Raw genomic sequence first — 9318 nt, forward strand, 5'->3', positions numbered from 1 at the left:
GCCTTAGGGATCTGTTTTGGGGCCACTGCTGTTTGTAATTTTTATTAATGATCTGGATGAGGGTATAGTTGGGTGGATTAGTAAGTTTGCTGATGACACCCAGAGGGTGGTGAGGGATTGGAATGCCCTGCCTGCTGCGGTTGTAAATGCGCCTAGTTTGGGGGCGTTTAAGAGATCCGTGGATAGGTTTATGGACGAAAAGGGATTGGTTTAGATTAGTGGGTCAGTGTTTTTTTTTTAAAAAAAGACTGGTTGGCGCAACATCGTGGGCCGAAGGGCCTGTTCTGCGCTGTAATGTTCTATGTTCTATGTACACGGTACTCAGCTCGCCTAATCTTGTAATCCTTACCTAAGAGAAATTTATCAATCTGCTTTACAATTTTCGATCAACTCGCAGTACCACCAACTTTTTATGGGAGTGTTCCAGATTCCCTTTGTGTGACTAAGTGCTTTCCATCGTCACCCTGAACTAACTGGCTCAAATTTACCCCCTTCTTCTGGGCTCTCTCAAGCTGAGGGAATCGTCTCTATCACTCACTTTAAACAGCTCCACTAGACTCACTACTACTCACTCCTTGTGTGTAGGATAGTGTTTTATTTTAACCCTCTGCAAAGGCACAGGAGGAATCGCCACACCCTCATCTCATGCCCAGAGGCAGCCAGGAATATTCCAAACACAATACAACCTACCTGTCCACTGGGGAGGATAGTGAGTGAATATAATCGGATGGGAGGTTGGCATTGGTGAGATAGGTGCCATCTACTGTGGAGGAAGAGATGGTGTCGGCGAGAGAGGGAGGGAAGGGGGGGGGTCTGCCTACATTGGAGGGAGGGAGGGAGAGGGGGGGTCTGCCTACATTGGAGGGAGGGAGAGGTGGGGGGGGTCTGCCTACATTGGAGGGAGGGAGGGAGAGGGGGGGTCTGCCTACATTGGAGGGAGGGAGAGGTGGGGGGGGTCTGCCTACATTGGAGGGAGGGAGGGAGAGGTGGGGGGGGTCTGCCTACATTGGAGGGAGGGAGAGGTGGGGGGGTCTGCCTACATTGAAGGGAGGGAGGGAGAGGAGGGGTCTGCCTACATTGAAGGGAGGGAGGGAGAGGAGGGGTCTGCCTACATTGGAGGGAGGGAGGGAGAGGAGGGGTCTGCCTACATTGGAGGGAGGGAGGGAGGGAGGGAGGGAGGGAGAGGAGGGGTCTGCCTACATTGGAGGGAGGGAGGGAGAGGGGGGGTCTGCCTACATTGGAGGGAGGGAGGGAGGGAGGGAGAGGAGGGGTCTGCCTACATTGGAGGGAGGGAGGGAGAGGGGGGGTCTGCCTACATTGGAGGGAGGGAGGGAGAGGGGGGGTCTGCCTACATTGTAGGGAGGGAGGGAGGGAGAGGAGGGGTCTGCCTACATTGGAGGGAGGGAGGGAGAGGGGGGGTCTGCCTACATTGGAGGGAGGGAGGGAGGGGGGGGTCTGCCTACATTGGAGGGAGGGAGGGAGAGAGGGGGGTCTGCCTACATTGGAGGGAGGGAGTGGTGGGGGAGGGGTCTGCCTACATTGGGGGGAGGGAGGGGAGGGTCTGCCTACATTGGGAAGGAGGGAGAGGTGGGGGGGTCCACCTACATTGGAGGAAGGGAGGGGGGGTCTGCCTACATTGGAGGGGGGGGAATGTGTACATTGGTGGGAGGGGCTGCATACTTTGAAGGGAGGGGAGAGGGTGTGTACATTGGGAGGAGAGAGGAGACGTGTACATTGGAGGGAGGGGGAGGGTGTTCTTTTGGAAAGTCCAATTATGAGATTGATTGCTCCTATTGTGCCAGAGTTCCGTGCGAAGGGGATGAGCCTGGAATTTCCCTCGTGTTGAAGGAGAATATTTTAACTTCCTTCTTCTGAGACTGACGTTTGCCATTAAAATCATGCAGAATGACACAGCACTCATTCACAATCTTTCCAAAAGCTGAAATCTTACTCATACAAAGGACCAGTTCAGATGAAAACATAAAATGGGAAGCTCGGCTAGATAAAATAATCAAAAGGGACAGCTAACTCCTTTAATGGAGCGCTCAAATCAACAGAGATGTTACGTCAAAATATTTTCATGATTTCAGGTATCCAGTAAGTATCAAACACTCCCAGGACAGGGACAGCACGGGGTTAGATACAGAGTAAAGCTCCCTCTACACTGTCCCCCCATCAAACACTCCCAGGACAGGTACAGCACGGGATTAGATACAGAGTAAAGCTCCCTCTACACTGTCCCCATCAAACACTCCCAGGACAGGTACAGCACGAGGTTAGATACAGAGTAAAGCTCCCTCTACACTGTCCCCATCAAACACTCCCAGGACAGGTACAGCACAGGGTTAGATACAGAGTAAAGCTCCCTCTACACTGTCCCCCCATCAAACACTCCCAGGACAGGTACAGCACGGGGTTAGATACAAAGCAAAAGTCTCTCCGAACTGTCCCCATCAAACACACAGAGTTAAAGCAGGGGGGCAGTCGTAAAGTTCCTTCTCGTCTGAACATGTAACTACTTCAGGTCAAATCTCATAAGAATATCCCAAATGTACACTGGCTGCCCTTGGAGGAGACTGTACACTGACTGCCAATGGGCGGCACGGTAGCACAGTGGTTAGCACTGCTGCTTCACAACTCCAGGGACCTGGGTTCGATTCCCGGCTTGGGCCACTGTCTGTGTGGAGTTTGCACATTCTCCTCGTGTCTGCGTGGGTTTCCTCCGGGTGCTCCGATTTCCTCCCACAGTCCAAAGATGTGCGGGTTAGGTTGATTGGCCGTGCTAAGAAATTGCCCGTTAGTGTCTAGCGATGTGAAGGTTAGAGGGATTAGTGGGTATAATATGTAGGGATATGGGGGTAGGGTCTGGGTGGGATTGTGTTCGGTGCAGACTCGATGGGCCGAAGGGCCTCTTTCTGCCCTGTAGGGTATGAGACTTTCTTTCAATTGGCATGAAGAGAGTTGGAGTGATGCATCTGCAGGATAAAGGCCAATGTCTACTTCATGGGGCCAACAGTGTCTCACTACATCAAGCTAATCTGACTGGAGCTGAACCTGTACTGCCCATGACTGACCCCCTATTCTCAATGATTCTGACCAGTCTTGAGTTCTGAGTAGCCACCTCCAATGGTCCCATGTGGAATGATAGAGACAGCTGGATGGAAATTTTTATTAACGATTATTTCTCCTGCTACCAAAGGATTTATTCTGGAAGCTGGTGCAGTTTTATAGAACCTTAGTTAGGCCGCACTCGGAATACAGCGTCCAATTGTGGTCGCCACACTACCAGAAGGATGTGGAGGCTTTGGAGAGGATACAGAAAAGATTTACCAGGACATCAGCTATGAGGAGAGGTTGGAAAAACTTGGTTTGTTCTCACTGGAATGATGGAGGTTGAGGGGCGACCTGATAGAAGTGTACAAGATTATGAAGGGCATGGATTGAGTGGATAGTCAGAAGCTTTTTCCCATGGTGAAAGAGTCAATTACTAGGGGGGCACAGGTTTAAGGTGTGAGGGGCAAGGTTTAAAGGAGATATACGAGGCAAGTTTTTTTTTATATAGAGGGTGGTGGGTGCTTGGAACTCACTGCTGGGGGAGGTAGTGGAAGCGGATACTAGGCTGATTCCGGAGTTGAGGGGGTTGAGCTATGAGGAGAGGCTGAATAAACTAGGCTTGTACTCGTTAGAGTTTAGAAGAATGAGGGGAGATCTCATTGAGACGTACAAGATGATGAATGGGATGGATAGGATAGAGGTGGAGAGACTCTTCCTGCTTAGAAAGGACAGCAGGACTAGAGGGCACAGCCTCAAGATAAGGGGGGGCAGTTTAGAACGGAGTTGAGGAGGAACTTCTTCACTCAAAGGGTGGTGAATCTCTGGAATTCTCTGCCCATTGAAGTGGTGGAGGCTGCCTCGCTGAATATATTTAAGTCATGGGTAGATAGGTTTTTGATAGGCAAGGGGATTAAGGGTTATGGAGAGAAAGTAGGAAAGTGGAACTGATCCACTTCAGATCAGCCATGATCTTATTGAATGGCGGGGCAGGCTCAAAGGGCTAGATGGCCTACTCCTATTTCTTATGTTCTTATACAGTAGTGAGTTTTAAGGGGTGTCTGGACAAATACATGAATAGGATGGGAATAGAGGGATTATGGTCCCTGGAAGGGTGGGGGGGTTTTTGCAATGGTCCGTGCTATGGGGTTGGACTATGAAGAGAGACTAAATAGACTGGGTCTGTACTCGATAGAGTTTAGAAGGTTGGGGGGGATCTTGTAGAGACGTATAAGATAATGAAAGGGATGGGTAGGGTAGAGGAGGAGAGATTTTTCCCACTTAGAAAGGACAGCAGGACTAGAGGGCACAGCCTCAAGATAAAGGGGGTGCAGTTTAGATCGGAGTTGAGGAGGAACTTCTTCACTCAAAGGGTGGTGAATCTCTGGAATTCTCTGCCCGTTGAAGTGGTGGAGGCTGCCTCGCTGAATATATTTAAGTCACGGGTAGATAGGTTTCTGATAGACAGGGGAATTAAGGGTTATGGGGAGAAAGCGGGAAAGTGGAACTGATCCACTTCAGATCAGCCATGATCTTATTGAATGGCGGGGCAGGCTCGAAGGGCTAGATGGCCTAGTCCTGCTCCTATTTCTTATGAGGGCTGAAGGGCCTGTTCCTGTGCTGTGATTTTGTGTCTTGCTGACAGATAAATGATGCGGGGGGTGACTGTAACCATTGCTGCTCAGGCAATCCATGTTCCAATAACCCTCTACAGAAACATCTACCACAGAGCACATGTTAGGGGTAAGATTTTCACTCAGAGGGTGATGAGTGAGGGGAATCGGCTGCTGTCGGTGGTGGTGGAGACGAACTCGCTGGGGTCTTTTAAAAGACTTCTGGATGAGTATATGGGATTTAATGGGATTGGGGGTTATAGATAGGTCTATGGCTTAGTAGGTATAGAAGTGACTGGTGCAACTTGTGGGCTGAAGGGCCTGTTTGTGCTGTAGTGTTCTATGTTCTATTCTGTTTATCCGGGCTTTTTGTTCTGAGCTGAGTGAAGAGAGAGTTCTTTTCCCCCCCAATTCACCTCCTCTGTGCCTCCATCAGATCTCCTCAAACCCCGCTCTCACCCAACATTATATAAATGCAAACAAAACTTGCATTTATATAATAAAATTCCTTTCTTGGCTTCAGGAAGGTCGCAAAGCACTTCACATCGAATTAAGTAATTTTGGAGTGTGGTGTTTTACCATTGAGTCAAAGACCAACCAACCCTTCCTAACTGGGAAGCCAAAACGCTCAGAATGACAGCAGTGATAATAATGTCATTCTCTATCCCAAACGTTCCGATTCTATCTGCCTTTAAGATCGCTATTCACGCCCATGAGCTTTCGATAACTTATCCACCTGAAATCCCTTTGTTCACCGTCCATCTCATTACCTCAAACTTGGGCAACCCTCGGCTCAACCCGATATACTCATTCGTTACCCTGCAGGCGTCACTCGTTATTGATCATCGATCCAAAAATGTCACCTTTATCCCAGAGAACGTAGAACAGTACGGCACAGGAACAGGCCCTTCGGCCCACCCCAACACAGGAACAGGCCCTTCGGCCCACCCCAACACAGGAACAGGCCCTTCGGCCCACCCCAACACAGGAACAGGCCCTCCGGCCCAGTACAGCACAGGAACAGGCCCTCCGGCCCACCGCAGCACAGAAACAGGCCCTCAGGCCCACCGCAGCACGGGAACAGGCCCTCAGACCCACCACAGCACAGGAACAGGCCCTCAGACCCACCACAGCACAGGAACAGGCCCTCCGACCCACCACAGCACAGGAACAGGCCCTCCGGCCCACCACAGCACAGGAACAGGCCCTCAGGCCCGCCACAGCACAGGAACAGGCCCTCAGGCCCGCCACAGCACAGGAACAGGCCCTCCGGCCCGCCACAGCACAGGAACAGGCCCTCCGGCCCACCACAGCACAGGAACAGGCCCTCCGGCCCACCACAGCACAGGAACAGGCCCTCCGGCCCACCACAGCACAGGAACAGGCCCTCCGGCCCACCACAGCACAGGAACAGGCCCTCCGGCCCACCACAGCACAGGAACAGGCCCTCCGGCCCACCACAGCACAGGAACAGGCCCTCCGGCCCACCACAGCACAGGAACAGGCCCTCCGGCCCACCACAGCACAGGGACAGGCCCTCCGGCCCACCGCAACACAGGAACAGGCCCTCCGGCCCACCACAACACAGGGACAGGCCCTTCGGCCCACCGCAACACAGGGACAGGCCCTTCGGCCCGCCATGTTGCACTGAACACAATATCAACTTAAACTAATCCCTTTTGTCTGCCTCTATTTCTTTCATATCCATCTCAAACATCCTTATCATATCTGCATCCACCCCCACCCCTGGCAGTGTGTGCCGGACTCTGTAAAAAACTTGCCCCTCAAATCTCCTTTGAACGTTACTCACTGCTCCCCCCATCTTAACTGCATGCCCCCCAGTTTATCTAGAGGAGATTTGCATCTATCTCTATCTCCCAACCAGATTCCTATCCAGGTTAGGAGATCACTTTCCTTCCCACACTATGTGGGTGCAGAACCTAAGTTTATTTATCAGTCACAAGTAGGCTGACATTAACACTGCAATGAAGTTAGCATGAAAATCCCCTAGTCGCCACACTCCGGTGCCTGTTCGGGTACATTTCGGGCCAATTAGCATGGGCAGTGCATCCACTGTGCACATCTCTCGGACTGCGGGAGGAAACTGAAGCAGCCGGAGGAAACCCACGCAGACACGGGGAGAATGTGCAGGCTCCACACAGACGGTAGCGCGAGCTGGGAATCGAACCCGGGTCCCTGGTGCAGCGAGGCAGCAGTGCTAACTGACTGTGCCACCGTTACCAACTGCCTTCTGGAAGGCCACATACGGGACCTCCGTCCATTCTCCTTTCCTATCTCTCACGAACCTGATGCTAAATTTGCTTCATCAACAATTTATATAAAAAGTACCTTAACCACACACAAATCAAACTGATGTTGCGCCTTTAACATGTTATTTATAGAATGCCAATGACACAAGTTACGAACAGAAAATGGTTTTAGAAGGGGGAATAGAGCTCTGCATTTATAAAGCACCATAAATGTGAGTATATTTCACAATCGCAGGCTGTCTCGAAGTGTTTTACAGCCAATGACATACTTTTTTAAGTGCACATTGTTGTAATGCAGGAAGGTGGTGCCAAGACAGAACAGCCAAGTGTCATTTTCCACTGGGGAAACTGTTACTTCCACCATGGTTAGAGTCAAATTCTTTCCTGGTAGCCGATCCAGGCAGGCTTGGCGCCGCCAAGTTTTTTTTTCGTGTGACGATGGAGTTCCGAACAAGCACTCAGCCACTTCCGAGCAGGGAGTGAGTGGTGGGGAACTGACCCTTACTGACCACAACACTGGGACCACAACACTGACCACCACCCGGGCTGAGAACAGCCATTCCGTCAGAGCCTGGGAATCAACGCTGGGACCTTCCTGGCCTTTTATGACTCAGTTCCATGTTGCTTGCGCGGTGAAGCTGGGGGAAGCCCAGCTGACATCTTGCTGACACATGGCTGTGTGCTCTGGTCATCAGCGCAGAAAATACACTCAGCATCCTTAGGGTGAAACGCTAAACTAAGGACGAGGGTCCTGACTTGACACTGAGGTCATCCCAACGAGTGTGAAGCTATCTCACAGGGGGGAGCCTCCTTCTTCAGGTCACCTGAAGGACTGACCCTCCAAAAGCATGTGCAACCGAATAAATCTGTTGGGACTTTAACCTGGTGTGGTGAGACTTCTCACTGCGCCTATCAACATCCCCTCATTCCCTCACCCGATGGATATTTCCAAATGACCAACCTCAGGAAGGTAATACCAGGCTGTCTGTCCCCGAGGTTTGATCCCCTTCAGCACGTGGGTGGAAGCCAAACTTCATAGCTAGTCCCCGTGGAACTGTGAACCCGTCTGGCCGCTCGCTCAAAGCCTGAGCAGCAGCTCATCTACAACAATCTAACTGTGAGGGAGAACATCCCTGTGGAGCTGGAGGCTCCAGTCTGGACACACAACCAGTCCACAAGCCCACACACACAGGCAGAGGTCCACACATACACACATACATACAGACCCAGGGGGATGGGACAGGGGAGGGGGGGGGGGGGTACAACCCCCCCCAATATGCAACTTGGGGAAACACTCATCCCAATTACCTTCTCCGTGTTTGGGCTCCAATTCCTGCTTTCAGTGCTCACTCATCCGCTTTCGAGACTGCTGCTTGTTTTCTCACTGGACTCTCCAGAAGGATAGATCGGATTCCACCTCCGGCTTCCTGCTCTCTCCCTGGATCCTGTCTCCACCGTTTACTGTACCGTCCCTGTCTCCCTCACCGGCTTTCGCTGTTCCAACCCAGGTGAAAAGTTTCTCTGTCCCTCTGCTCGTCCTCGAAAGGTTTCGCTGTCTGTCCCCGTTTCTCTCTGTGTGGCCCCCTTGTTTCTGTATATCTCTGTGTGACTCTCGTTCCCTGTCTCTCTCCCCAGTGGAATCTCTCTCTGTTGCTCTCTCTCTCCCTCTGCGTACCTCTGTCTGTCTCCCTCTCTCTGTACTCTCTGTAACCCCCTCTGTCTCCGCAGTGGAAAGTCCCTCTCTCTCTCTCTATAGCCCCCTCTCTATGTACTTTCTTTATCCCCCTCTCTATGTACTCTCTGTATCCCTCTCTCTCTGTATCTCTGTGTTATTCTGTATCCCTCTCTCTCTCTCTCCCTCTCTCTGTGTTACTCTGTATCTCTCTCTCTCTGTCTGTCTGTCTGTATCCCTCTCTCTCTCTGTTACTCTGTATCCCTCTCTCTCTCTGTCTGTCTGTCTGTATCCCTCTCTCTCTCTGTTACTCTGTATCCCTCTCTCTCTCTGTCTGTCTGTATCTCTCTCTCTGTGTTGTCTCTCAGTGTTACTCTGTATCCCCCTCTCTCTCTGTACCCCCTCTCTCTCTGTGTTGTCTCTCAGTGTTACTCTGTATCCCCCTCTCTCTCTGTACCCCCCCTCTCTCTGTGTTGTCTCTCAGTGTTACTCTGTATCCCCCTCTCTCTCTGTACCCCCTCTCTCTCTCTGTTGTCTCTCAGTGTTACTCTGTATCCCCCTCTCTCTCTGTACCCACTCTCTCTGTGTTCTCTCTCTGTACCCCCTCTCTCTGTGTTCTCTCTCTGTACCCCCCCCCTCTCTGTGTTGTCTCAGTGTTACTCTGTACCCCCTCTCTCTCTGTACCCCCTCTCTCTCTCTGTACCCCCTCTCT

At 51.6% G+C, this 9318-nt stretch overlaps 1 protein-coding gene across 1 annotated transcript in view; it reads right to left on the minus strand.

Moving 5' to 3' along the window:
- Positions 1-8953, minus strand: part of LOC145360424 (nuclear factor NF-kappa-B p100 subunit-like) — a 77224-nt gene extending 68271 nt beyond the window's left edge. The window contains exon 1 of the mRNA XM_080215628.1: positions 8243-8953. The gene's annotated coding sequence lies outside the window, so the exon portion shown is untranslated. The remainder of the gene's footprint in view (positions 1-8242) is intronic.
- Positions 8954-9318: the final 365 nt, after the last annotated feature.

The sequence above is a fragment of the Carcharhinus amblyrhynchos genome, chromosome 31, assembly GCF_965287045.1.
Source record: "Carcharhinus amblyrhynchos chromosome 31, sCarAmb.v2.hapA, whole genome shotgun sequence".
Lineage (NCBI taxonomy): Eukaryota > Metazoa > Chordata > Chondrichthyes > Carcharhiniformes > Carcharhinidae > Carcharhinus > Carcharhinus amblyrhynchos.